Source organism: Pelophylax lessonae, assembly GCF_965119305.1.
Source record: "Pelophylax lessonae genome assembly, chromosome: 2".
NCBI lineage: Eukaryota > Metazoa > Chordata > Amphibia > Anura > Ranidae > Pelophylax > Pelophylax lessonae.
In genome coordinates, this window is record NC_138769.1 from 557,952,463 (window position 1) to 557,960,412 (window position 7,950).

Sequence of the window (7,950 nt, forward strand, 5' to 3'; positions counted from 1 at the left end):
ACTCTACCCAGAAACATTATTTATTAAATTGTGGATAGGGTTGGGAAGAGTTAAAAACCTCTGTTAGGTTTTTATTTCCTTCAGTGTTCCCGCTGGGAAAATTTTTCTACAGAGACAAAATGTAAGTGGTAATCTCCCTTTAATAACAAAATACTGCTCCTGACAGATATTACCAGCATTCCCATTAAAAGATTTCCCTTCACCTTCTTTTCTGGTGACAATTGTGAAATTTTGTAAAGTAAAAATGGTCCCTAGGACAAATAGTGGGGTAATTCCGGCACTGAAAGTACAAGAAAAAAAAAGGTTTGGCTGAAGTTACCCAACTCTGCGATGCGCCACATGGCTGTGTGGCCTTTCAATGCTGTCTAAATACCATTCCCACCCTAAACTCAATATGTCATTTAGAACTGTTAAAAGATTGTTAATTTGAATTGGTGTCACATAACTCAGCGCTGCCCTTTCTTTCCCATTTCAGTAACTGGTGTGGAACCTCCTGCAGTAGTTTTTTTTTTTTTTTTAATGAAATTGGTGTGAGGGGAATAATGAACAGTTTGCATAAAGAAAGGTTGCACATAAATCACATATAAGTATAGGTTTATTTATTTATTTCAGGTACTTATATAGTGCTGAAAATTTACGCAGCGCTTTACATATACTTTATATTGTACATTTACATCAGTCCCTGCCCTTGAGGAGCTTACAGTCTAAGGTCCCTAAGGCCCCTTTCACACAGGGCAGATTCGCTCGGCGGACTCCGCTAGCTCCGCTGAACCCCGCTGAGCAGGCGGATGACAGCTCCGTCTCTGTTCACTGTGCAGAGTCCCGCTCTCCTCTATGGGGAGATCGGATGAAAATGGACCACCCCATGATCGGCCAGATCTTGTGAAAGGGGCCTTACTCACATTTATATATTTAAAATAATTTAAAAACACACATATAAAGTATATATATATATATATATATATATATATATATACACACATAAGGTTTAACCATGTGGCTAGTGTTCCTTTTTGATGCATTCTTCATTTAGAAAGAAACAGAACAGAACATCACAGCACTCTCATTTAACTTATAACAGTTGTTAATTACAAGTAACATACACTATATTGCCAAAAGTATTGGGATGCCTGCCTTTACACGCACATGAACTTTAATGGCATCCCAGTCTTAGTCTGTAGGGTTCAATATTGAGTAATCCCAGCCTTTGCAGCTATACCAGCTTCTACTTTTCTGGGAAGGCTATCCACAAGGTTTAGGAGTGTATCTATGAAAATGTTTGACCATTCTTCCAGAAGCGCATTTGTTAGGTCAGGCACTAATGTGGACGAGAAGGCCTGGCTTGCTGTCTGAGCTCTAATTCATACAAAAGGTGTTCTATCTGGTTGAGGTCAGACCAGTCAAGTTCCTCCACCCCAAACTCGTGCATCCATGTCTTTATAGACCTTGGTTTGTGCACTGGTGTGCATTCATGTTGGAACAGGAAGGGGCCATCCCCAAACTATTCCCTCAAAGTTAGCAGCAAGAAATCATCCATAATGTCTTGGTATGCTGACACCTTAAGAGTTCCTTTAACTGGAACTAAGGGGCCAAGCCCAATCTCTGAAAAACAACCCAACACCATAATCCACCCTCCTACAAATGATTTGGACAAGTGCACAAAGCAAGGTCCATAAAGACATTGACGAGTGAGTTTGGGGTTGAATAACTTGACTGGCCTGACCTCAACCCTATAGAACACCTGTGGGATGAATTATGCATCGTTTCCACTGAGTTGTACGATTCGGTAGGTTCAGCACGGTACGGTTCGGAACGGTACACCTTGCGTTTCCACCGCCAATAGTACCCTTTCATGATAGGCGTGGTGTAGCCGGAAAGCAGTGATCAACGATTCTCTGTCAACCAATCAACCTGTAGCTCCACCCTGTTGGTATGGTACTAATGTGCTTGGTACCCCAATGAAAGGGTCCCAAAAAAGTGGTACGGTACGGTTCGGAATTAGCGTACCATTCACAAAGGAAACGGCAAAAATTGCGTACCGTACCGAACCGAAGCGTACCGTACCGCTCAGTGGAAACGAGCCATTAGGGTGCAGACTGAGTTTAAGCTGTTATAGCTGCAAAGGGTGAGCCAACTCAATATTGAATGCTACGGACTAAGACTAGGATGCCATTAAAGAAGACATGGATGAGTAAGTTTGGGGTGGAGGAACTTGACTGGCCTGCACAGTGTCCTCACCTCAACCAGAGAAAAAGCACCTTTGGTATGAATTAGAGCGCAGAATGCAAGCCAAGTCTTCTATCCAATATCAAGTGCCTGACTTCACAAATGCGCTTCTGGACATATGGTTAAACATTCCCATAGACACACCACTAAACCTTGTGGACAGCCTTACCAGAAGAGTTGAAGCTGTTATAGCTGCAAAGGGTGGGCCAACTCAATATTGAACCCTACAGGCTAAGACTAGGATAAAGGCAAGCACCCCAATACTTTTGGCAATATAGTGTAGATAGAAGGGGCAGTAAGCTGTTCATCTGCAACCTCATGATGTGGAAACAAACATTCACCAAAGAGATGTGCCACGAGCTAATATGGGCTATACAATTACTTTAAGTGGAACTATACTCACCTTCAGTCCAGCGATGCGGTGTCCTGGAGATGATGTCACTCCTGCTCATGTGCAGGAGTTCAGTCAGCTCAGCATTGCCAAATTTGTACAATTAGCTGTGCATGCGCAGTTCACTGTACTGTGCAGACAGGCAAGTAAGTAACTTTAATGCAGAAGAGCATGCCTCTTCTGTATTAAAAATCCTGCCTATTTGCCCATTTTGTATTTATTCTATAAAGTTTCACTTTAATAGGGTTAACCCATATCTCCATTCCTAGATAGGGGCATGTGGCGGTCTCAGTGTACATCATTTTGAAAAATATGTAGGGTAGGGAGGGATAATTATTATAAGGGGGAAATAGGGTTAAAGAGGGGTATGAACTGGAGCTAGGGGAAGCAGTGGGGGAGAGGGTATGCTCCCCCCCCCCGGACGTAGAAAGTGAAAGAACAGAGGGTGGCAGAATAGAGAGAGGGGGGAGAGAGAAGAAAAACAAATGGGATGATTAATTAATGAGGTAAACCCTTATCACGATTCCAAAATATGTAGGGTTGGGATGGATAGATTGTTATATGCATTGAAAGAGGGGTATGAGGGAGCAGTGGGGTAAAGGGGATGATCTCCCCTGGATGTAGAAGGTGAAAGAATAGAGTGTTGCAGAATAGAGAGAGGGGGCGAAAAAAGAATGGGAGGGGGGATAGAAAAGGAGACGTGGAATGACAGGGGAGAGAGTATAAGAGATCAAAATAACTGGGGGAAAGTAGTGTAACGTAGATGTATAAATTATTGTGGTGAATATGGGATTTGCTGGGCAAAACGTTTTTTTTGTACTTATCAGTAAAGCTGTACCCAATCCAGTAGAAACAAACGCTAGAAGTATCTTTCATAAGGCCGAGGATATTCTCCATATGTTGGCTATCTATGAAGAAAGAAGGGGTTTTCTTGGTGTCTCAGGCCAAGGGAATGGGACTTTATGGGCAAGTAAGTATCAATTAAACAAGGTGAGAAATTATATATATAAAATAAATCTATCAATTTATTACCAATATTACATAGGTCAAAAAATAAATAATATCATCTCAATGTGAGCATTGGTGTTGGGTATAGGCCCAATGTGAAAAGGATGAAGAAAGAGTAGGGATTCTAAATTGAATCCGTGACATAAGTGCTATTTGTGACAGTTTATGGATCTTGTCTCTGTGTATCCCGTGTATGTTCAGGATTAGATGATTCACAGAGTTTCATCCATAAGTCTGACGCGTTTCGGCTGTATTAGCCTTTATCAAAGTTCTCTGTCACCCAGCTGTAATATATAATTAACGATATTTTAATGTTTCCATTGTTTGGAAAATATGTATATAATTAATATATATATAAAGGTGAGTAAATACATACTTTAAAAATCTTGTTTCTGCAAACCAAAATAAATCCTTCTGTCTCCTCTAAATCTGCAGCAAGGAGTCGTAGTGTGCCATGGTCTGGAAGGATATATTAATATTAATTTTAATGTCATATCATATCGAGATGTAAAGTCATATACTGCCATTGTTGGCTACTCACATCCAGATTGGGAGGTAGTTCTATATGGGCATGTGTTGTTCCTCCAGTGGTATCCTGGATGGTTCTGGGGGGGAATATATGTATATAGTTGACATTGTATCTTACTTGGTAAGTAATTCATGTGGGTATTCAATGCCCAAATGGAAAAAGACTTACATTTGCAAGGTTTGTGAACGAATTGAATGGAGGGAGGGAGGGATGTCTCTCCCAATACTGCAGTCCAAAGTGGGAAGCTGCCGCCAGTAATCCGTTTCTGCAAAGGGGGGGGACCATGGGTTATATCCATGTAATGCAATTTGGTGTATAAAAATATTTATTTAATTTGTGACTTTGGTAAGATAAAGAAAACTTCCATCCAAACTTACATTTTAAGGGAGGTATGGTATAGAAAGGAGGGGAGGGGGTTGGTATCCTTCACAGCCGCTGGCCACGTCCGTCCTGTTCCCTCCTTCCGAGGGAAGTGGGAGTAGACGCCGGCTCCCCGGCCTTATAAAGCCGCTCGCGCATGCGCAATAGGCGCTGCACGTAGTCGGCTTCTTCCGTCAGTGACTCAGGCTCATTGTACTGCGCAAGCGCCTGGGTGATGCGCGCGCAGCACGAGCCGGTCCTGGCAGCTCGGCCGCCGACACGGGATGTGTGAGATCTGGAAAGTAACCCAGCCGTGACCGGCGGGTGTAGGGGGGAGATCTTAAATCCCTTTCCGTCTCAATGATGGCCCCTGTCCCAAGGGGCAGGGGCTTTCCGTGCCGGGTGCAGGGTAGAGGGGACCAGAGTGGTTTGCTTGTGAGACAAGATAGTATTATAATAGACAGCAGTTATACATAAGTAAATAAAAAAATACAAAAAGGAAAAAAGGAAATACAAATTCCATGTACATAACATTCTTATGCTTGTTTTAACAGCAGTAACAATATATGGATGGATATATATAGGGGAGTATCCCTAAGGGGGACATCGATGGGATATCCACAGGCCTTGACAAAACCAAAGAGGGAAAGAAGGTGAATTCAAGGAAAAAAGGAAAGATCCATGTAAAGACAAAGGTACGTACCCCTGTGGCACTTGCACACAGTGCAGTGTCATTAAAAAATGCACAGATACCATTCTCCCAAATGGTGAACTGTTTAGACCACGTCACTATGTTAATTGCAGGACGAGAGGGGTCGGCTACCTCATGAGGTGCGATTGTGGGTCATTCTATGTTGGCAAGACCAAACAAGAATTGGGCAAGAGAGTTAATAAGCATATCCAAAGTATGGAAATATGCAATTTCCACCTCCCACTTGGCAGACATGTCAAAAATACACACAACAACAAAATGCCCAAAGTAACATTTATCGCCCTAGAGAGAATGCATATACCGCAACGAGGGGGCGATTGGAATCAAAAATTGCTACAAATGGAGATGCGCTGGATTAGACGTCTGAATGCCACCAAATACCCAGGGCTCAATGAAACTGAGAGTTTCAGACCCTTCCTGGAAGGCTTCGCATCCGGGAAAACGGATTAATAAATATAAAAGGATTTAAAACTCTAACGAGATTACACTCATATCATTCTTTTGGAATTCCTGAAAACCCCCCCCCCCTTCATTCCCTCTTTGGTTTTGTCAAGGCCTGTGGATATCCCATCGATGTCCCCCTTAGGGATACTCCCCTATATATATCCATCCATATATTGTTACTGCTGTTAAAACAAGCATAAGAATGTTATGTACATGGAATTTGTATTTCCTTTTTTCCTTTTTGTATTTTTTTATTTACTTATGTATAACTGCTGTCTATTATAATACTATCTTGTCTCACAAGCAAACCACTCTGGTCCCCTCTACCCTGCACCCGGCACGGAAAGCCCCTGCCCCTTGGGACAGGGGCCATCATTGAGACGGAAAGGGATTTAAGATCTCCCCCCTACACCCGCCGGTCACGGCTGGGATACTTTCCAGATCTCACACATCCCGTGTCGGCGGCCGAGCTGCCAGGACCGGCTCGTGCTGCGCGCGCATCACCCAGGCGCTTGCGCAGTACAATGAGCCTGAGTCACTGACGGAAGCAGCCGACTACGTGCAGCGCCTATTGCGCATGCGCGAGCGGCTTTATAAGGCCGGGGAGCCGGCGTCTACTCCCACTTCCCTCGGAAGGAGGGAACAGGACGGACGTGGCCAGCGGCTGTGAAGGATACCAACCCCCTCCCCTCCTTTCTATACCATACCTCCCTTAAAATGTAAGTTTGGATGGAAGTTTTCTTTATCTTACCAAAGTCACAAATTAAATAAATATTTTTATACACCAAATTGCATTACATGGATATAACCCATGGTCCCCCCCCTTTGCAGAAACGGATTACTGGCGGCAGCTTCCCACTTTGGACTGCAGTATTGGGAGAGACATCCCTCCCTCCCTCCATTCAATTCGTTCACAAACCTTGCAAATGTAAGTCTTTTTCCATTTGGGCATTGAATACCCACATGAATTACTTACCAAGTAAGATACAATGTCAACTATATACATATATTCCCCCCCAGAACCATCCAGGATACCACTGGAGGAACAACACATGCCCATATAGAACTACCTCCCAATCTGGATGTGAGTAGCCAACAATGGCAGTATATGACTTTACATCTCGATATGATATGACATTAAAATTAATATTAATATATCCTTCCAGACCATGGCACACTACGACTCCTTGCTGCAGATTTAGAGGAGACAGAGGGATTTATTTTGGTTTGCAGAAACAAGATTTTTAAAGTATGTATTTACTCACCTTTATATATATATTAATTATATACATATTTTCCAAACAATGGAAACATTAAAATATCGTTAATTATATATTACAGCTGGGTGACAGAGAACTTTGATAAAGGCTAATACAGCCGAAACGCGTCAGAACTTATGGATGAAACTCTGTGAATCATCTAATCCTGAACATACACGGGATACACAGAGACAAGATCCATAAACTGTCACAAATAGCACTTATGTCACGGATTCAATTTAGAATCCCTACTCTTTCTTCATCCTTTTCACATTGGGCCTATACCCAACACCAATGCTCACATTGAGATGATATTATTTATTTTTTGACCTATGTAATATTGGTAATAAATTGATAGATTTATTTTATATATATAATTTCTCACCTTGTTTAATTGATACTTACTTGCCCATAAAGTCCCATTCCCTTGGCCTGAGACACCAAGAAAACCCCTTCTTTCTTCAAAATATAGGGACGGAGGCAACACCTACTTGTACCACCTAAGATCAAAAAACCCCACCCCCTCGTTCAATCAACCGGATGGAAAATACATCCATGTTCTCACTGATCTTTAGGTGGAAAAGTAATTTCAAAAAAGAATACTATTTCTATAGGGTCGCTCAGCAGGACCCCATAATTCCAAATTATTTGTAAGGGTTGGGCAGTACTTTCTCCCCCTTCTCTCTGTGATAATATCACACGAGAATAAGGGGAACTATACCCCATACCCACCTACTCTCAACCAACAAGGCTGAGATTGATACACAACCTTCCCATTATGGAGGATGTACCTACGGGAGACCTGATGGGGGACGGATGGAATGCCCTCATGTCAGACATTCAAAAGAGTTTTCAGGGGCAGGAACAACAGGACTCAGATATCTTGGCTCTATTTGGAACCCTAAGAAAACACTTGGAACGGAAATCAGCCCTCTTCTGGCACATTAAATCCTTTCAGAGATATATAATGGAAAATATCAACCCAGTAGGCCTCCGTATACAAATATTTCCAACAATGGAT